The sequence below is a fragment of the Staurois parvus genome, unplaced genomic scaffold (assembly GCF_062004578.1).
Source record: "Staurois parvus isolate SC_StPar_1 unplaced genomic scaffold, SC_StPar_1.0 ptg000387l, whole genome shotgun sequence".
NCBI classification, from domain to species: domain Eukaryota; kingdom Metazoa; phylum Chordata; class Amphibia; order Anura; family Ranidae; genus Staurois; species Staurois parvus.
This window is the reverse complement of record NW_028318183.1, coordinates 2,265,532-2,288,498: the sequence shown is the minus strand read 5'-3', so window position 1 is coordinate 2,288,498 and position 22,967 is coordinate 2,265,532.

Here is a 22,967-nt window from a genome sequence, read left to right as displayed (position 1 = left end):
GACTGCTACTTCCTCCGTGCACATCGGCACCACTACTGGCCGTGGTGGTAGGCTGCAGTGGAGCTGGTGCTCTACTCCGTGGCCGTTTGCCTCCACTGACACTGCTGCGACCCTGCTGCCTCCTGGGCAACCCACCGACTGTTTTGCTCGCTGCCAAGCTGGCACCCTCTTCTCCTGATGATGCGGAAGCAATAGCCTGATGACGACGAGGCTGCCAAGTGCGATCAGCCTCATCATCATCAATTAGGGTCTCCGCCTCACTACTAGCCCCCTCGGCTGCGTGTGGGTCAGGGGACAGACCTGTCTCTAGACCGGCTACCGAGCCACTCTCCTCGCCACTACTTCTTCGCCTGGCTGCTGAAGAGGCGGATGTCTCCCCCCGTTCCTGACCGCCCTCTGTTAGCTCTTCCTCACTGTACAGTGGGGCTGAGCCCACAGCATGTGATACTTCGCTTGGTGAGGGAACACCAAAGGACAGGGGCAGGTAGAGGACACGTGATTTCAGTGGGCTTGCTCCCGGGCCATGCCAACTAACGGTTGTGTCTGACGTACCCACCGACCGTTGGCTGTAGGTGTCAGAGGTGACCTGGGAAGAGGAAGACGACCGAGTCAACCAATCGATGATGGCAGGGTTGTCGGTGGAGACACGACCGCTGGATGACACCGGGAGCACTGGCCTCTGGCTGCGACTAGTGCTGCCTCGACCCCTTCCTCTGCTGCCACGTCTGCTTGCTCCTGAAACACTGCCTCCTCTGCCACTCCTCTGCGTGTTGTCTGACATACTCTTTAATTCAACGATTCTGTGTCCCTGAGTAACGATTCTGTGTCCCTGAGTAACAATTCTGTGTCCCTGAGTAACGATTCTGTGTCCCTGAGTAACAATTCTGTGTCCCTGAGTAACAATTCTGTGTCCCTCAGTAACGATTCTGTGTCCCTCAGTAACAATTCTGTGTCCCTGAGTAACAATTCTGTGTCCCTGAGTAACAATTCTGTGTCCCTCAGTAATGATTCTGTGTCCCTCAGTAACGATTCTGTGTCCCTGAGTAACGATTCTGTGTCCCTCAGTAATGATTCTGTGTCCCTGAGTAACAATTCTGTGTCCCTGAGTAACAATTCTGTGTCCCTGAGTAACGATTCTGTGTCCCTGAGTAACGATTCTGTGTCCCTGAGTAACAATTCTGTGTCCCTGAGTAACGATTCTGTGTCCCTCAGTAACAATTCTGTGTCCCTGAGTAACAATTCTGTGTCTGTCCCTGAGTTACGATTCTGTGTCCCTGAGTAACAATTCTGTGTCCCTGAGTAGCAATTCTGTGTCCCTGAGTAATGATTCTGTGTCCCTAAGTAACGATTCTGTGGCCCTAAAGTCTCTGTCAGGGATCCCCTCGATCCCCGCCGCGTTGGTCCCGGCGCAGGCGCAGTATGCCGCCCGGCGCAGGGACTCGAGCACTGGTTCCGGGCCGGCCGTGGCGTTCGAGTTCGCGCATGCGCAGTAGAAGCCGCGGCCGCCCGCTGGGCACCAATGGCAGCGCAGGGCGGGATATTTAAACGACCCTGAGCTGTCATTCAGTGCCTTCTGGTCTTTCCTGCATCCTGAATCCTGTGAACCTGTACCCTGTAAGTTATTGACCCGGATTGTACCTGACCTTGCTGTTTCTCCTATTCTGACCCTTGCTTTGCCTGACCTCTCTTCTGAATGCCCCCTATTGGATTTGACCTGCTGTTGCTGACCTGGCGTGTGACCCGACCATTCTATGCCCGCTGCCTTGTACCTTGCCGCCCTCTCTGTTACCGACCCGGCCCGTCTGACCTTGCTCATCCATCCATCCATCCCGTGCAGCGGGGTCTTCTGACCTCCTCACATCAGACTCTTCCCCGTGGGAGCCCCTTGCGCATACTGCTACCACTGACGGGCGCACCCAGTAGCCACGACCTGGTCTCAGGGAGCTCCAAGTCCATCCCCACCATCAGGGGCTCTGGTGAACAAGCACCCTGGGACTTAGACTCCGTGCGCTGGGGACGCCTATTCAGTGGAGTGCTAGTAGTACCGCCGGGCGGTCCCTTACAGTACCAGAAGGCCATGACTGAGTCTAGAGGAGGTCCATCTCCGCTGGAGGAGATCTGCAGGCACCTGTCCAATTTGACTCAGACCGTATCGGCCCTGCAGGATAGATGTCAGCGGATTGAAACTCAATTCCAGGCCTGCACTATATCCGCTCCCGCCCCACAGGCCGCGGTCACCACGTCCCCAGCTGTAGCAGCCCCTGTGCTGGTGTCTGGGGCATCCGCACCACTCCCGGCGGCCGACCCCCGAGTACCCTTACCGGAACGTTTTCACGGGGACCGCACACGTTTTAGATCATTCCGCGAGTCCTGCCTCCTCTATTTTGAGCTACAACCCCGAACCTTCGTGACTGAATCCGTGAAGGTGGGGTTCGTCATCTCCCTCCTGCAGGGTGAACCCCAAGACTGGGCCCATCGATTACGGGGAAAAAACGACCCTCACCTCAGTTCGGTTGACAGTTTTTTTGATGCTATGGCCATCCTGTATGATGACCCACAGCGGGCAGCTTCTGCTGAAGCTACTCTGTACACGCTCCGGCAAGGCCGCCGAGCGGCGGAGGAGTACGCAGCTGATTTTAGGCGATGGATGGGGGATACTCGCTGGAACGAGTTCGCACTCCTGCATCAGTTCCGTATTGGCCTATCAGATGGCCTGAAAGACGAGCTCGCCCGGGTGGAGGTACCTGAGACTTTAGAGGACTTAATAGCACTGACCATCAAAATTGACCGTAGATTGCGGGAACGCAGGTTTGAGAGGTCCGGCCAGGGTCATGGAAATCCCTGGGGATCATTTCAGGGTCCCAGTCAAACACCTAGGCCAGTCGTCCAAAACCGGCCACCTGGAGACAACCCCGAACCCATGCAGCTCGGCCTGGCACGGCCTAAACTATCCCCAGAGGAACATCTGCGCAGACGATCCCAGAACCTGTGCCTCTATTGTGGCAAAGCTGGTCATATGGCGCGTTCCTGCCCGCAGAAACTGAGTAAGTGCACCTCTTCTTCCTTATCCATTGGCAATGTTGGTCCACCCCAATACTTAGTGGTACCCCTTTCCTTTCAGCTTCCAGAAAGGACCGTGGAAGTATCGGCCATAATTGACTCTGGGGCATGCAGCTGCTTCGTGGATATTAATTTTGCTCACCAGCAGGGTATTCCCCTTCAATTAAAACAGAAGGGGTTCAATATTTTTTTGGCCGACGGTTCCCGAATAAAATCGGGAGTAGTGAACCAGGAAACCCCCTCCATCACCACTGTCATTGCCGGCCAGCACCAGGAATGCCTCCGCCTGGATGCTATAGCTTCACCCCTCTTCCCAGTCATTCTGGGGCTCCCATGGTTACGGGCCCATAACCCCCAGATTGACTGGGCGACCGGAGTAATCACGTTCCCTTCCCCATACTGTCGGATATACTGTCGCACTTCGGGCCCGGGGCCCCCCCAAATCCTCCTGTGTTCTGAGGGGGAAGCGGAACTAAAACAAGTAATCCCTGCGGTCTACCATGGGTTTTTAGACGTGTTCAGCAAACGGGGAGCTGATGCTCTACCCCCCCACCGCCCTTATGACTGCCCCATTGACCTGTTACCCGGCTCAGAAATTCCTTTTGGGCGAATCTTCCCCCTTTCAGAGCCCGAATTGGGGGCCCTAAAGGAATATATTTCGAGGACAGCCTCCAGAAGGGGTTCATCCGTCACTCCACCTCACCGGCGGGGGCGGGAATCTTCTTTGTTGAAAAGAAGGACAAAACCTTAAGGCCATGTATCGATTACAGGGAATTGAACAGGGTCACGATAAAAAACCGTTACCCACTACCATTAGTACCAGAGCTGTTCCAAAGCTTAAAGTCAGCAGTGGTTTTTACCAAGCTGGATCTGAGGGGGGCGTACAACTTGATTCGCATAAGGGAGGGGGACGAGTGGAAGACGGCCTTCCGCACCCGCTTCGGTCATTTTGAATATCTGGTCATGCCGTTCGGGTTGTGCAATGCTCCGGCCACTTTTCAACACTTTGTAAACGATATTTTTAGGGACTTTCTGGACGTCTTCGTGATCGTTTATTTAGACGACATTCTGATTTTCTCCCCGTCTTTGGGGGAACACAGAATACACGTAGCAAAAGTATTGGGGCGGTTGCGGCAGCATGGGTTGTACGCCAAGGCAGAAAAATGTTGTTTTGAACAATCCAGCATTGCCTTCTTGGGCCTGATTATCTCCATCGCGGGGGTCGCGATGGATCCCCAGAAGGTCGCTGCAATACTGGATTGGCCTGAACCCACAGATAGGAAAGGCGTCCAACGATTCATCGGCTTTGCAAATTTTTACCGGAAGTTCATCAAGAACTTCTCGGGTCTGGTCTCCCCCATTACTCAGCTAACCAAGCTGGGAACCCGATTCAGATGGACACCAGAAGCGCAGGGAGTCTTAAAGAAGCTGTTCACTTCGGCACCCATTTTGGGTCACCCAGATGCCGCTCTGCCCTATATCGTGGAGGTAGATGCATCGGAGAAAGGCTCCATCCTCTCCCAACGAAAAGGCACCAAGGAACTACTCCACCCTGTAGCGTTCTTCTCACGGAAGCTGACCCCAGCGGAGAAGAACTATGATATCGGTGATCGAGAGCTACTAGCGATCAAAACGGCGTTAGAGGAATGGAGGTACCTGCTGGAAGGTGCGGTGCACCCCATCTTAATATTTACTGACCACAAGAACCTAGAGTATCTGAGAACCGCCAAGCGTCTACGCCCGCGACAGGCGAGATGGGCACTATTCTTTTCGAGATTCAACTTCCATATTACGTACCGGCCGGGATCAAAGAACACTAAGCCGGATGCGTTATCACGGATGTACGAAGACGCCAAGGAGACCCCAGTACCTGACACCATCCTGTCCTCGGGTAACTTCTTGGTCCTTCAGTCGGATCTTCGTTCCAGGCTAATGGAGGCATCCACAAACTTCTCTACCCCAGGCGGAGGGCCGCTCCAGAACAAGGGGGGACTCCTATGGAGGGATGACCGAATTGTGGTGCCGGAAGAAACCCGAACCCTGGTCTTGGGGCATTGCCACGACCACCCAATGGCGGGGCACTTTGGCCCAGAAAAGACCCTGGAACTTCTCCGACGCTCATTCTGGTGGCCAGACATGGCTAAGGATTGTAAAGGCTATGTCAGGTCCTGTGTCACCTGCCAGAAGAACAAGCCAGCAAGAAACAAGGTTTGGGGTCTGCTGCGACCCTTACCTATTCCTGAACGGCCTTGGCAAAAGATCTCACTAGACTTTATAGTCGAGCTTCCGCCATCCCGAGAGCACACGGCAATCCTGGTAGTCGTGGACCGCTTGTCCAAGATGGCCCACTTCATCCCGTTGAAGAAAACCCCCTCGGCGGCCGAGACCGCGCAAGTCTTCATTCGAGAGGTAGTCAGGTTGCATGGGGTCCCTGAAGACATTGTCTCGGACCGAGGGGTCCAGTTCACGTCCAGATTCTGGAGGGCACTGTGCAAAGCCCTGGACATCAAATTATCTCTCTCCTCTGCGTTCCACCCTCAAACTAACGGTCAAACCGAAAGGACCAATCAGACCTTGGAGCAATACTTGAGATGCTATACCTCGTTTACTCAAGATGACTGGCTGCCACTTCTTTCTTTAGCGGAATTTGCGTATAACAACGCCCGCCACTCAGCAACAGGGCAGTCCCCGTTCTTTGCCAACTATGGCTTTCACCCAGTCTTCCTCCCGGATTTGGTGTCGGAATGCCCAGTACCAGCAACACAAGATGTGGTAACGTTCTTCGCTGCGAACAATAAGAAGCTTCAAGTGGCCATCAGTCGGGCCCAGGAAGACTACAGGAAAGCATTCAACAGGAAACGGAGAGGAGATCTGGTATTGCGGCCTGGGGAGAAGGTTTGGCTGGCGACGTCCAATCTAAAGATGCTTTGCCCGTCAAAGAAATTGGGACCCAAATTTATAGGCCCCTTCTGCATTAAACGGATGGTTAACGAAGTAGCCTACGAACTCGCCCTCCCTTACAGTCTCTGTGGCCCTAACTCTGTCCCTAATACACAGAGGTCTGTCTCTCTTGAATGACCGGAGGCTAATGGAGAATTCTAAGATGGCCGCAATTTATAGCTCCACCTTTACACAGTGCTGGCTGGCTGGCTGCTGATTGGCTAATGCAATCACATGTCATGAATGAATGCATTATGGGTCAGCGCGCCTTGTCTGCGCGCCTTCCCAGAGATCCCCGCTCCGTCGCCACGCATGTCGCCGCCATTTTTGGGAAAATTCGATTCGCGCATCCGAAGTTTGCTAATTTTCGGATTCGGCACGAGTCGAATTTTTCCTGATCTTCGAAACGAATTCCACTTCGCCATGTTCGATTCGCTCATCTCTATTTATCAGCATCTAAAACCTCTTCCTAATACATCGGAGAAGAAACTCTACACGTAGCATAAACCACATGAAGTCATTCTAAACTCCCAACAACAACAGGAAATCACAAATGTATTTACAAATGCCCCCCCCCCCCCGCGTTCACTGCTTGTGCTTCTGGGAGCGTGCGGCATCGCAATCGCTGTGCTTAAGCAAGAGATCGTGTGAAATGCATTAACAGGTCCTGTATTCATGTCCTGGTGTTTTGTGTGTCCTATGGATCAATAAATATACACTATATTCATCTATCCTCCAGTGTGCGGCTGACCCTTCTTCCTATTTTTTTTTTATATATTTATATATAGATATACACCCCGTTCCAAATTATTATGCAAATTCTATTTAAGTGTCACAAAGGTGAAATATTTTGTTTTTCAGTTTAACTCATGGATGGCATTGTGTGTCAGGGCTCTTTTGATCACTGAAAACAATCTCGGACACCTGTGATAATTCGATTGGCCGTGAGCCCAATTTATGGAAAAACTACTAAAGGAGGGTGTTCCACATTATTAAGCAGAGCACCATTTTCAAGCAATATGGGGAAGAAAAAGGATCTCTCTGCTGCCGAAAAGAGTGAAATAGTTCAATGGCTTGGACGAGGTATGAAAACATTAGATATTTCACGAAAACGTAAGCGTAATCATCGCACTATTAAGAGATTTGTGGCTGATTCAGAGCACAGGCGGGTTCGTGCACATAAAGGCATATTGAGGAAGATTTCTGCCAGATCCATGCATCGGATCAATTGAACAGCTGCTAAAATACCATTACATAGCAGCAAACAGATATTTGAAGCTGCTGGTGCCTCTGGAGTCCCACGGACATCAAGGTGTAGAGTCCTCCAGAGTCTTGCAACTGTGCATAAACCTTCTATTCGGCCACCAATAACCAATGCTCACAAGCAGAAACGGCTGCATTGGGCAGAAAAATACATGAAGACTAATTTTCAAACAATCCTGTTCACTGATGAGTGTCGTGCAACCCTGGATGGTCCAGATGGATAGAGTAGTGGATGGTTGGTGGACGGCCACCCTGTTCCAACAAGGCTGCAACGTTAGCAAGGGGGTGGTGGAGTCATGTTTTGGGCCAGAATCATGGGAACAGAGCTGGTCGGCCCCTTTAGGGTCCCTGAAGGTGTAAAGATGACCACTGCAAAGTATGTGGAGTTTATGACTGACCACTTTCTTCCCTGGTACAGAAGGAAGAACTATGCTTTCCGTAATAAAATTATCTTCATGCATGACAATGCACCATCTCATGCTGCAAAGAATACCTCTGCATCAATGACTGTTATGGGGATAAAAGGAGAGAAAGTCATGGTGTGGCCTCCATCCTCCCCTGACCTCAATCCTATTGAGAACCTTTGGAGCATCCTCAAGAAAAAGATCTATGAGGGTGGGAGGCAGTTTACATCCAAACAGCAGCTCTGGGAGGCTATTCTGACATCTTGCAAACGGATTCAAGCAGAAACTGTCCAAAAACTCACAAGTTCAATGGATGCAAGACTTGTGAAGCTGCTATCAAATAAGGGGTCCTATGTTACAATGTAACGTGACCTGGTAAAATGTTTAAAAAGTTAAAATGTTGTTAAAAGTTTGATTGAAATAGCTTTTGATTTCAGTAAATATGCTGCAAACACAACAAATGACAATTTTCAGTTCTTTACAACCTATAAAGTGTTTTGAAACTTACTGTGCGTAATAATTTGGAACAGTGCATTGTAAGTTTTTTATGCTTAACAAAAATCCTGTTATCATTAGGAGGTTTGTTCAATAGAATTTGAATTGTACTCTTAATAGTTGATAACATGAAAATTATGCTGACTGTTATTTACATCAATTATTTAGGTAAATTAGAAAAATATAATTTGCATAATAATTTGGAACACGGTGTGTGTATATATATATATATATATAGTATATATGATACCTATCAACTGTCAAGAGTTATAATGATATATCTATAAGGCTGAGTTTTGTTGGGCCTCTGACGGTGCTAAGATGTCTTGTTGTTGACCTAAGGCAGACGCATTGGAGAGAAATTTACATTGGCGAGCTCAGTGAGGACCATGCATTTGGCAAAATTATATCTGGTGATATTCAGGTATCCATATGATTCCAATATGGATTAATTCTCTTGTCAATTATCTTTAGATGAGTGGCTCTTCAGTCCTTTGTTTGATGTTGTTTATTCATATGAGGAATATGTTGTCTGTCTTTGGAAATTGGGAATCTTACCTAGAACAATTACCAGGTACATCCTTGAACTACATTATTTGGTTTGAAGGTTGAATCTTTTGGGATAAGAAACCTATTTAGGACCCTCCCGAGAAATTTCTAGTTTATTCATCTGTTTTGTTATCAACATAGGTTCTGGCCTTGTGTGCCCCTCCTGCAGCATACTGAATACTGCTCTCTGCCTTTACCCGTGGGGGAACCCATTGACTCCTCTGGTGATAACTGGATACCATCTCTCTATTATGTAGACAAGCTTTTTTTTTGACCTGAAGGATATCCGTAAGATACCTATTGACCTCCCATTGACACTGATACACATTTGATATTATTAACAGCATAATGTGGATTCAAATATAGTTTTCACACTAAAAATGATTGGACATTATTATCAAAAGTAAGATGTGGATTTAAATCCACATAAAAATTGTTGTAATGTTTGTTGTACTTCTGTGTGTTTATTGGTTATTCATTATAATTTTTTAGTTCCTCCACAGTGTGATACAGTCATATCCCCTGAGGTAGCCTGATGAGCGAAACATGGACATTATTATCAAAAGTAAGATGTGGATTTAAACCCACATAAAAATTGTTGTAATGTTTGTTGTACTTCTGTGTGTTTATTGGTTATTCATTATAATTTTTTAGTTCCTCCACAGTGTGATACAGTCATATCCCCTGAGGTAGCCTGATGAGCGAAACATGCCGGGAGTTATCACACAATATATTTAATTGGTTGGAACTATTAACCTGTGAGATCTACTGAATGTTATGTCTTGTATTGTTTTTAATAATTATTCCTGTAGATTTTCAATTCTACATTTGTAATAAAATCTCTAATAATTTTACTCTAACAATTGTGTAGTGTTTGAATGACCCTGCATCCATAAAGTCATATTTCGAAGGAGTGAGGTTCTCTCCTATGTGCCTATGTATATATTTCTGCTGTGGTTTCCCTTTTAACTTTAATCAGTGTATAACCATTTTCTTCCTCTTGGCACACATTCTCTCAGTTGCCACCTGCTCTCCTGGTTCCTGCAGTAGAACACAATGATCTTTGCCATTTTCCAGGTTTCAACAGCTTAGAGTGCCTAGCACAGCAGGCTTTGCTTACACCTCTCTCTTCATCGCATCAAAATTTGTGAGTACCCCTTGGTGGACATTTTGCACTGCACATGGCAGATAATAAGTGCAGGAGCAAGGGGTCAGATGGCCCTGCAAATCAGACTCAGCTCATGGCTCCAGGGGAAGTTGATAATTTTACTACAAAGGGCTCTAGTATGCTCTGTTCTAATGGTCGCCCTCAGTCTGATTACCTGCCATCCTCTGGACACTCCACTGATCCTTTAAGTGCACATTCTCCCTACAGCCTCTCTAGAAAGGAGTTTTCCACTACCATTTCTGATTTTACAGACAGGATCTTAGTCCTTCATAGGGGTCACAAATGAGCCTGCTTAATCTTCCCTCTTGGTCTCTGACTTTGCTCTTGTAACTGAAATGCTGCCTGAGGAGGAGGCAGATGAGGAAGCCTCCCCTCTCCAATTCCAAGGATCAGGATGAGATACCTTCAGCTGAAGTCTAATCAAAGGTTAAGAATGTCATTGCTACTGCTCTTTTTTAGCACCAGGGCAGCCTGAGTCTGCTCACCCTATGGTTTTCAGCATGGGTTTCCTAAAATTACCCAAACCTGCTAAGACCTTCCCAATCCAATTGATTTTTGAACCTGCCTTGTACGCCAATTGGTCTCATCACCTTGTTCCTGTGGGTTCATAGTCATTGTCTCCCCCTTTCAGGGATTTTCTGGCATCCATAGGCTTTAGAAATCCTTTTACATTCCCATTTTTCCCCTTTCCAACTATTTTCAGTTTGCTGTGAGTGCTCGGCATTACTGACTTGCTTTTGGCAAACCAAGCCCCCCCCCTTCAGGTTTTCCCCAAGGTGCTTGCCCCAGTCCTAGATTTGCTCCATTCACAGGGGACGCATGTTGTGGGATACTTGGACTATCTCCTTCAAGGTCAGACTCTCAATAGCGTGGTGGATTTCCAAACCAGCAATGGAATAAGGAAAACCCTTTTCCCCAAAATGTGGAAAGTTCTCATGATGGATGCCAATCTATAGGGCTGAGGAGGAGCACATAGTCATTGGAGGAAAGCCATCTTCCCATCAACATCCTGGAACTCAGGTTAAATCCCTTCAACATCCAACCTCACAGTTTTGAAGTCACAATACCAGACCTGACTATCAGTTAGACAATGCAACTAACATGGTCTACAATGAGGCACTAGAAGTTGCACCTCTCAAAGAGAAGCAGAATTGATTCTCACTTGAGTCAAAGTGTATTTTCTGGCCCTGTCTGCTGTCCTCAACCCAGGCATGGAAATTTGGCAGGCAAACATTCCCATCATTCAGCATTTGGATCCAAGGGAATGGCCTTTCCACACAGAGTTCCAAGCCCTTTGATGTAGGTGGGGGACACTGGATGTAGATGATCTGCCATTCAGATTCAACAACAATCTTGACAGGTTTGTCACCAGGTCCGGGGATCCATGGGCCTTTTCAATGGATGCTATGGTGACTTTGTGGGGTTCCGCCTGATTTACTTTTTTTCTCCACTACAACCTCCCTTATCTGCTCTGCAGGATCAAAATGGGGGAGGATTCCCGTGAATCTCATTGCAACAAACTGGCCCAGGAGGATGAGGTATTTGTACATACTCAGATTCCTAGCAGCAACCTCTATGGGCCCATCCGAATCCTCCAGCCTTCCTATCCCAGTGCCATTAAATTTGGAAAGCCTATTTTGCATGGTGTGAGACCAGGAAATTTTATCTTAGTAAGTTTACCATGTTACATATCCTGCCCTTCTTCAAGTCTGGCTTAGACTAACATTCTCCCTTGTGTACCTTTAAGGGGCCGATCTTGGCCTTGGCCATTCTGTTTAAGAAACAGTTGTCCTCTCATTCCTTAGTTAAGACCTGCAGGGTTCTGCACATTGCTCCCCCTGTATGTTCCCCTGTGGCTCCATGGGACCTTGACCTGTTTCTTTCAGCCCTTTAAAGGCGGCTCTTTCAAACCTGTTAGAGATATTCATCTGATCTTGTACATAAGGTGGTCTTTTTCACTGCCATTACATCTGAGTGGAGGGTCTCTGAGTTAGTGGCTTTATCCTGTAAAAAGCCTTTCCCCCATGTTGCAGAAGGACAAGATTATTCTGAGGCCCAAAGCCTCTTTTTTCCCTAAGATGGCTTCTTCTTTACACCTCAACCAGGACATAGTCCTTCGCCATGACCTGCTTCAAAACATCCTAAGGAAATTTCTCTCCATACACTATTAGAGCCTGCCTTACAGCTACAGTTTCCATTCAGCAATTGGACTCCTTCTTTTTCTTTCCAGAAGGGTCCCACTGGGTCTCCCTACCCCACGTGCCTCTGTTTGCTAGGTAGATTAGACAAGATATCATTCAAGTTGATGGTCTACAGGATAGGGTTCCTCTCTTCCCAGCTAAGGCACACTGTACCAGACCCATTAGTACTTCATGGGCTTTCAGAATCAGGCATCTGTCTCTAAGCAAGTCTTTGCTTCACACATATGTTACCAGGTGGATGTTCAGGATTCCTCCAATGCCAGCTTAATATAGATTATACAGCTTTTGGACATCCCATGGTTAAATATCTAGCTTTGGACGTTCCAGGTGGCACGTGGTGTTTATACAGGAGTACTATCGTTTATCTTACACTGGTGTAGGAAATGACCACAGAAGATTTATTCTATTTTTGTTATAAGCAGCGCAACACTATCACTAATATGATCTATTTGGTTTGTGGGAACACAAGTTAGTGTTAGCAGCAGCTGGCTATAGTTATGTTTATTTATAAGAAATATTTGCATTTATTCATATCTCTTCACTGGTAGTGCAGGGGTTCACACTACTTTATTTCACAAAATACGGTGTCTTGTATTGTACAATAAGGAAAATCAAATTTTGACATACCAGTATGTCTGTTAACTCGGAGTACAGTACATGATACACATTCCTCCCCTCTGTTTTTTATCATCCCCTTATTGCTTGCTACAAAACTGAGTCTTGCTCGGAGTTGGCAGGGTTATATATGGGGTGTCCTTGCAGTTTTTGCCAGTGTCCAGTTACCTGAAGGTAGCTGCATATAGCCCATGGCTAAAGACTAAAGATCGTGTGTCCTGTACTGCACTTAAAGCAAAGAATTTTAAGAGTAAGTCAAAAAGCCTAATTTTTTGGATATTATTCATATGTGTATTGATACTTTTATAAGTGTTAGTTTTGCTATAAAAATATTATAGTAGACCTCTGTGAAATGCATTGAGGAAATTACTCTGTTCCACTATGCGAGACAGTTGACCATGAGAATGTTTTGAGGAACCCATGTTTCGGAACTTAGCAATGTGTAAATCTGTTTAAACAGTGGGGAATACAAGGCTCAAATTATGGGTTAAGTGTTGTTGCCAAAGTTTCCAGTCTTGTCAAGTCTTAAACTGAATTAATAAAACATTATTTTAACATTTTACATGCAGATTTGTGTAATCTCATGTCACCTTAAAAGTTCCCCTACATTTTGTATTTGTTTGTATTTAGTACTTTTGTTAAGGCCTTTTTCACACGAGAGTTCCATTTTTTTCATCAGTTTCATTTATAATTTTTTTCAAAATTGGAGCTAAACGGATCAAGACTGCACTTTTTACCTCCATTTTCATATCTGTTGACATCCATTTTTCATCCGTTGACATCCATTATTCATCTGTTGACATCCGTTTTTGATCCAATTACATCCGTTTTTTAGCCATTTGCAGGCCGTTTACATCCATTTTTCATTGTTTTTTTCATGAGTCCTGAAAATTTCCTAAGACACTTTGCTCAAACTTAGCATGCATTGTGCTTCCCATGCTGCTTTGTGGTTCCAGTGAATGACTCAGTGTGCATCACAGTGTTCTTCCTGTGTGCTCCTGTGTTTGTCCTGTGATTTTGCATTAGAGAATGATGGCTTGTTCCCAATTTTGTGATGATATGACATGCTTTGTCATGATGGCTTATGTGAGGAGAGTGGAGAACCAGAAGAGGAAGGCATGTGAGCAAAAACGTTGCAGCTATTGGTCACATCCAATGCTGCTGAAGAGGCCCCTATGAGGGATTTGTTGCCCTGCACTATGCAGATATGTGATGTTATCCCTTTAAAGTCTTCAATTTTACTCAGATGTCTGTACCCACATTTGATGACTTATGGGAGAAGTTGCAACCACGTCTTCAGTGTATGAATACCAACATGAGACATTGTGTGCCCCCAGAGGAGCGTCTCCTAGTTACTCTGAGGTAAACTAGCATGTGAACATTGTTTATTAACCTAGGCAAGTAAATAAATATATACAACCCCCCTTGTGTGTCCAGCCCAATGTGATGTGCTACATGTCTTTTTAACACTCCCCCCAAACCAAAAAGATTTTAATATATGTTTTTCTAGCATGTTCGCCCTTAGCTATGTGGGTTTACCCAGAAACAGCATATCCAGTCAATGCAATTTAAATTTCCTTTTTTTGGGGGAGATGGGGGGCGGGGGGTGGGCATTGTGTAGTCATAGCATAATAGAGAAGAAGGGCCTGGTTTGGAATGTTCTATATCATGTGAATGTATATCATTCTGTTAAGGCTTTCCTAATATCCTGCTTATTACTTCTCCTAGGTTTCTTGCAAGATATTCACATCTTTAAATCACTCCTTCCTACTTGGTATATCAACCATATCAACCATTGTCCATGACACTTACCAGGAAATATGGGAGGAGCTATGTCCAACTATGATGCCAGTTCCTGATACTCATATGTGGGGAGGAAATCTCAAATGGATTTATGCGGAAGACCCAGTTCCCAAACTGCGTTGGAGCCCTGGATGGCAAACATATGCGCATTCAATGCCTTCTGGATCAGGCTCCAAGTATTTTAATTACAAGAAATATTTTTTGTTGGGCCTCATGGCAATCTGCGACAGTATTTACAAATTTGTTGCAGTGGACATTGCATACGGCAGCACAGCTGACTCCTGAGTGTTTAGGGCATCCAGAATGGGGAGAAGACTTCTAGAGGGCCGAATGAAGCTACCTGCCTGGGACTGATGGACCTGATATGCCTCATGTCCTCGTAGCTGATGAGGCTTTTGTACTGTCAAGGCATCTTCGCAGGCCATATGCCAGGCACAATCTGAATGACAAGAAGAGCGTCTTCAACTATCGACTCAGGAGAGCTAGGCGGCTAATAGAATGCACGTTTGGCATCTTGACCAGCAAGTGGCGCATTTTCCACAGTGCCATACAACTTGGCCTGGAGAATGCCGAATGTGTGATCCAAGCATGCTGTGTACTACACAACATGATCCCTGAGAAGGAAGGCATCAATATGGAAGAGGAAGATGAGACACAATTGCCCTCTGTCTGTTATTCTGGACTGCGACCAAATAACACTGATCTTGCCATACGTGACACTTTTGAAGACTATTTCATGTCCCCTGATGGAGACGTTCCATGGCAGCATGTACATATGTAAATAGCCCCAACATTGCTAATTACTGACCTGATCACCATCACATCCTACTGTTGAAAATGTTATTTCTGAATACTGAATGAATACTGAGTGGTTGTTTGTGAGGAACTGCCATAGGAGCGTGATTGAGAACTTGCGGATTCATATGAGTTGGAGGTGTTGCTAGTGCAAATAATGCTCCTTAGTTTGACGGACAGTGGAAAGAATGCTCCTTACAGTGGTTTCCAGTGGGACAATGACCCCCTTACATGTAACTAAAAAGGACATTGGTGTTACTGGTAACTTATTTGAGAGTCAGAAATTGCTCATTGCTCAGGGAACCCCTAGAAACCTCAGGAAGAACCCCAGGGTTCCAGGAAACTCTGGTTTGAAAAAGGCTGCAAATCTGTCAAGTGCTCATTAAAATCGATTCTCACTATAAGCTTCAAGCAAATCTTACAACAGGTTCCAGTGCTAGAGTTATTCTTTTAATGAGGAGTAGTTACCTTCTTGCCTATTGCCATGCCAGATGTATTTGCAGATTCTTAGGATGAACATTTTCAAATGTAACCATTCCTTAATCCTTAATTAGAGAATTGTAAATTTGCTTAAAATACTGGAGGCAGTTTAGAATGATAATTGTCGGTATTGAACTTATAATGAGAAGTTGATGCCTTCAAAATTTAAAGATGACCACTGAGTACTTTTTTTTTTGTAAATATCAGTGAACATATTTATATAAGCAAAGAAATAGGTGACAAGATCTTATTTAAAGATAGTGTTTAAGTCTCTTGTACTCCCCTGGAAAAAGACGTATTTTCCAGAACATGATTTATAAAACCAAACTGGGCTATAAATTTCAGAGGACACATGAATTTACCTTTATCAAAATTTACAATACAAGAAATGCGTTTTTTGTTTAATGCTTCACTGACACGCTGTTTTATGCTTCACTGACACGCTCTATATTTACACTTGCTCTATGAGTTAACACTTAAAATATTTAACATATTTTCACAGTTGCCATAAATCTATCAAGACAAAAAGGTTTTGCTTTATATTATTTAACATGTCCTTATTGCTATGTATTGTACAGTATTCATTGTGCGTTCAAAGAGAATAACAAGGAGAACCAAATCAATCTACTACCTGAATTCCTTCTTTCAGGAAATATGTATATCCATATCCTTTTTCTCTGGCTACTTTTATCTGCAAGTTTTTATGAGTTAGCAACTTAGCAGGATAATATTTAATTAATTGGCTCTTTTGAAAATAGATCTTAAAAAGAAAAAGAAAAATAGAAAATAGAAATAAATCTTGCTAAGCACTATCGTATTTTCCGGCGTATAAGACGACTTTTTACCCCTTGAAAATCTTGTCAAAAGTCGGGGGTCGTCTTATACGCCGGTATACGGCATGCTGACACTTGGTGTCAGGGCGGCACTTTTTAGGGGGGCAGCGCGGTGCTGCCGCCGCCCCCCCCTTCCAACAGAAGGGACACTAAGTACAGGGGTGGGCAGGGGCTGCTGTTTCTTACCTGGCTCCGGTCCCAGTCCCACGATGATCCAGTCCAAGAAGCGCGGCTGCTCCTTCATTCCGTTCGGCCACTGGATGTTCGCGCAGCTGCTCGGCTCTGCCTCCTCACCGGTGATTGGCTGCCAGAACTGTAGCTCAGGAAAGGCACACAGGCGGCCAATCACCGGCGAGGAGGCGGAGCCGAGCAGCCCCACGAAAATCGAGTGAAGGAGCGGCCGGTAAGTGTGCCCTGCAGAGGTGCTGCTGCAACCACATACAGTGGGGATCGAAAGTTTGGGCACCTCAGCTAAAAATTTGTATTAATGTGCATAAAGAAGCCAAGGAAAGATAGAAAAATCTCCAAAAGGCATCAAATTACAGATTAGACATTCTTATAATATGTCAACAAAAGTTAGATTTTATTTCCATCATTTACACTTTCAAAATAACAGAAAACAAAAAAATGGCGTCTGCAAAAGTTTGGGTACCCTGCAGAATTTATAGCATGCACTGCCCCCTTTGCCAAGCTGAGACCTGCCAGTGTCATGGATTGTTCTCAATCATCATCTGGGAAGCCCAGGTGATGTCAATCTCAAAGGTTTTAAATGCCCAGACTCATCTGACCATGCCCCAACAATCAGCACCTTGGGTTCTTTCTAAGCAGTTGTCTAGAAAACTGAAACTGAAAATAGTTGACGCTCACAAAGCTGAAGAAGGCTATAAGAAGATAGCAAAGCGTTTTCAGATGTCAATATCCTCTATTCGGAATGTAATTAAGAAATGGCAGTCATCAGGAACAGTGGAAGTTAAAGCAAGATCTGGAAGACCAAGAAAAATATCAGACAGAACAGCTCGCAGGATTGTGAGAAAAACAATTCAAAACCCACGTTTGACTGCACGATCCCTCCAGAAAGATCTGGCAGACACTGGAGTTGTGGTACACTATTCCACTATAAAGAGATACTTGTACAAATACAGTATGGTCTTCATGGAAAAGTCATCAGAAGAAAACCTCTTCTACGTCCTCACCACAAAAATCATCGTTTGAACTTTGCAAATGAACATATAGACAAGTCTGATGCATTTTGGAAACAAGTTCTGTGGACCGATGAGGTTAAAATTTAACTTTTTGGCCAGAATGAGCAAAGGTACGTTTGGAGAAGAAGGGGCACAGAATTTAATGAAAAGAACCTCTGTCCAACTGTTAAGCATGGGGTTGGATCAATAATGCTTTGGGGTTGTGTTGCAGCCAGTGGCACAGGGAACATCTCACGAGTAGAAGGAAAAATGGATTCAATAAAATTTCAGCAAATTTTGGATGATAACTTGATGCCATCTGTGAAAAAGCTGAAGTTAAAGAGAGGATGGCTTCTACAAATGGATAATGATCCTAAACACACCTCGAAATCCACGGGGGATTACATCAAGAGGCGTAAACTGAGGGTTTTGCCATGGCCTTCACAATCTCCTGACCTCAACATAATTGAAAATCTATGGATAGACCTTAAAAGAGCAGTGCGTGACAGACAGCCCAGAAATCTCAAAGAACTGGAAGACTTTTATACGGAAGAATGGGCAAAGATACCTCAAACAAGAATTGAAAGACTCTTGGCTGGCTACAAAAAGCGTTTACAAGCTGTGATACTTGCCAAAGGGGGCAGTACAAGATATTAACTCTGCAGGGTGCCCAAACTTTTGCAGACGCCATTTTTTTGTTTTCCGTTATTTTGAAAGTGTAAATGATGGAAATAAAATCTAACTTTTGTTGACATATTATAAGAATGTCTAATCTGTAATTTGATGTCTTTTGGAGATTTTTCCATCTTTCCTTGGCTTCTTTATGCACATTAATACAAATTTTTAGCTGGGGTGCCAAAACTTTCGATCCCCACTGTATGCTGGCTGCAGCAGCACCATGCTGGAACATGGGTCAGCAAGTGTCATTGGTGTCAGTGAGAGGAATAGTGCCCCATCATTGGTGTCACTGATACCAATGATAGGGCATTATTCCTCCCACTGACACCAACGATGGGGCACTTTTCCTCCCCCCCACTGACACCAGCGATGGGGCACTATTCCTCCCCCCCCCCCCCACTGACAACAAGGTTTAGAGTCATGTGGCCACTGGGATTGGCTGTCACAGAGGTCACATGATCGGAAAGTTCCTGACCGCAAGTAGCGATTGAGACCTTCCGTTAAGCGCCGCTCTCGGCACATCTGTTGTTTACATTGCGTATGAAAATATGCAGCCCCTCAGCACCAAGGTCCAGCCGCCAAGAGGCTACATATTTGCGCGCGCTCTGCGCCAAGGAGTTAAAATATCTTCAGTTACCAAATGAGAAATGTTGCTTGTTGCCATGTGGTTAAAGCAACCCTTCTTGCCTATGGACAAATGGAATGCTTTGACAGACACAACATTACGTGTGATTACAGTTTCCGCATGTGGCACCACCATTTTCATAGAAAGTGAATTTCATTTTTTTTTTTTTATTAAAACTCTATATTGTTTCCCTTTCCTATCCAGTATACCAACAACACAGACATCAGACGTCTCTGCCAGGTTCTTTGCTTCAATCGGTGTTGTGTACATCAGATTTTCAACTGAGCACCTGTGCTGCAGTGCGTAGGCGCAAATACAGGTCCTTTGGAGATGAAAGGGAAAGCTATGTGGGATCTCATTCAGGGCTGGTAATAAAAATCTAAACTTGTACAATAAGCATCAAATGGTTGAAAAAGAAAATCACACAAGATATGCTGTTTTAAAAAAAGTTGATTTTAGTACTCTGCCATAATTAACTGATATTGGGCTTTATTGGAAACCCGACATGAGGGAAATATGGAAACATCCATTGCTGTCACTCCTTGTGAAAATGCTACTTAAAGTGATTGCAAACCTCAGACATGAAATATGAACAAAGCATAGCCCTCTATAGTGTGTGCTTATCTCAATCCACAGTGTAATTTCTGTCTGCGACCTCATTCCTCTGCTATCAGCATGAATCACTTCTGACCAGTTATCCTGACACCAAGAGAAAAATGGTGACAAGGGAGGGCATAGCCTGTGATTGACAGCCTCATTTCTGTTCCCATGTGCTGTGTGAAGAAGGGTGAGTCCCTTCCCTCCAATCAGCTCTCAGAGCACCCCTCATTAATGTAACTGCAGCTCCCTACCACTTGCTATTCAGAGCTGAGAGGTTCTGTGTAAATTCTGTACTTTAAATGGATGAATGTGAAAGGTCGCTACAGATAAAAAGGTACAAACCTTATGTAGGATATGTTTAATCTCTGTGTACCACCTAAGGCTAGTCACTGGGTATAGGTAAGGGTTTACAACCACTTTAACTAGCTGCACTGTCATTACTTTGTCCTCAGTACCTTAAGATATGGGACCAGAACAAGTGTAGAAATAAGGAATTTGGATTTTACTCTGACTTTCATGTACTGCATTCTTGTTTAAGATCTGTAACCCTGAAGTTTAAAACCAGACACAGACAGTCAATTATTCATCATTTTCAGGAAGAGACTAGTAATGGCAGCTCAATTATTTTCTTTATGTTCAAAGATGTGCATTTCACCCAACTCAAGCATTTTTTTAAGTGGGTTCACATTCTTCTACAGTTTTTACTATTTTTACAATATATAATTTATTTATAAACAAATTCACAGAAAAGAGAAGATGGCGTCTAAAGTCAGACATTACAGTCTATGTAGAGATGTGCAGTAGTGAGCAGTTCTGGGATCCAAGTTTATGCAGCATGTGCATTCTAAGTTTACTGCTCTAATAAATAATTATAGAAGGGTTCATCTTAATGTTATTTAAAAAAAAAAAAGCCTAGCATTTATCTCTCAGGCTCCTATATATTCTAAATTCACTCTAAGTTGTAATTTACTCACTGACAGATAACATTATCTAGGGCAGCAATGGGCAAACTACGGCCCGCTGGACCTTTTAATCCGGCCCGCGGAGCTAGGCTCCCGCTAGGCTCCTCTCACAGTCCGCCCTGAAGACCGGTGTAGCATGAAAATCTGTCTCCTATGAGGATCTGTCCCCCTCAACGTATCTGCGCATGTGCCGGAGATCGCCGATCGGCTGCTAATGCCTGAAACTGGCACATGCGCAGATACGTCGAGGGGGACAGATCCTCATAGGAGACAGATTTTCATGCTACACCGGAACGGCGCGGGAACACTGCGAGAGGAACGCGCGGAGCAAAGGTAAGTGAATTGACACAGGGGGGACTTGGGGACTTAATATGGGGGATGAATTAATATGGGGGATGAATTACTATAGGGGGGGTGAATTACTATATGGGGGATGAATTACTATGGGGGATGAATTACTATATGGGGGATGAATTACTATGGGGGATGAATTACTATATGGGGGATGAATTACTATAGGGGGGATGAATTACTATGGGGGATGAATTACTATATGGGGGATTAATTACTATGGGGGATGAATTACTATGGGGGATGAATTACTATAGGGGGGATGAATTACTATATGGGGGATAAATTACTATAGGGGGATGAATTACTATATGGGGGGATGAATTACTATATGGGGGATGAATTACTATATGGGGGGATGAATTACTATAGGGGGGATGAATTACTATATGGGGGATGAATTACTATATGGGGGATGAATTACTATGGGGGATGAATTACTATATGGGGGATGAATTACTATGGGGGATGAATCACTATGGGGGATGAATTACTATGGGGGACGAATTACTATATGGGGGATGAATTACTATGGGGGATGAATTACTATATGGGGGATGAATTACTATATGGGGGATGAATTACTATGGGGGATGAATTACTATATGGGGGATGAATTACTATGGGGAATGAATTACTATATGTGGTATTAATTACTATGCTTACTATGGGGGAATATTACTATACTTACTATGGATGACACATACACATCATTCATCTACTCTTGGTCCAGCCCCCGGGTCCAATATATGAACCCATTGCAGCCCTCAAGTCAAAAAGTTTGCCCACCCCTGATCTAGGGCTTTTTTTCAGTGGGAGGAACGCAGTACCGGCACCTCCAGCACTGAATGTATGTAATGACAAGGGGTGTCTGGGGTGTGTTGGAGGGTCTATCGATGCTGGCTGCTGGGGGATCTATTGTTGCTGGCAGGGGTATATTGACGTGGGGTGGATCTATTGTTGTTGGGGAAGGTCTATTGTTGCTGGCTGCAAGGGATCTATTTTACTGCTTTTCTTATTATTTTTAACAAAATCCTTTAACAAAATACTTAGCACCACATAATGAATGGTTCTGTATTCCCTAAAAGGAGCAAAATGCTGGGTAGGGGGGCAGAAGCAAGGAACAAAGCTGGAGGTGGTTAGGGGGTAGAGACAAGGGGTGACTTAGGAGCGGGGTGTACCTGCACCTATTCTCTAAGAAAAAAACCCTGACAACATCATAATTCTAAGGCTGCTTTCACACTGAGGAGTTTTTCAAGCGTTTTTGCCTTTAAAAAAAACCGCCTGGAAACCTCAAGAACACTGCTTCCCTATGTATGTGTATGTATATCTATGCATGTTTTCACACTCAGGCATTGCGCTTGCAGTGCAGTGTAAAAACTCCTGCTTTCAGCATCTTTGAGGAGTTAAAAAAAGCGCCAAAAACACCTCTTCCCATTGAAATCAATGGAAAACGCCTGAAAAACGCATGTAAAGCGACTAAAAAATGCCTATGAGAAGCGGTTTTGGTGCAGTTTTTAAGTCACGTGTCCTTATGACCAATGTCATATTTAATCCCTGTCCAATCTATTTCAGTTGCGACAGAATGTCGCATTTCAACATGCAGTATATGTATATATATATATGTATATATATATATACACACTGCATGTTGAACTGCGTTTTTATTACAAAATATATGAAAAATATTTTTAAAAATACATTTCAAATATACTTTATCTCTTTAAAAATACAAATCTACATTTTTGGAATGCATTTACAAATATATGTAAAAATATATGTTAAATTACTTTTTTATACGTTAAAAAATATCTGGAGAATATATTTAAAAAAATAAATATTTAAACATTTTTTTAAAATATATTCTTCAGATTTTTTTAACATATATGTAAAAATGTATGTTAAAGTAACTTTTTTATATGTTAAAAAAAATCTGAAGAGTATATTCTCCAGATATTTTTTAA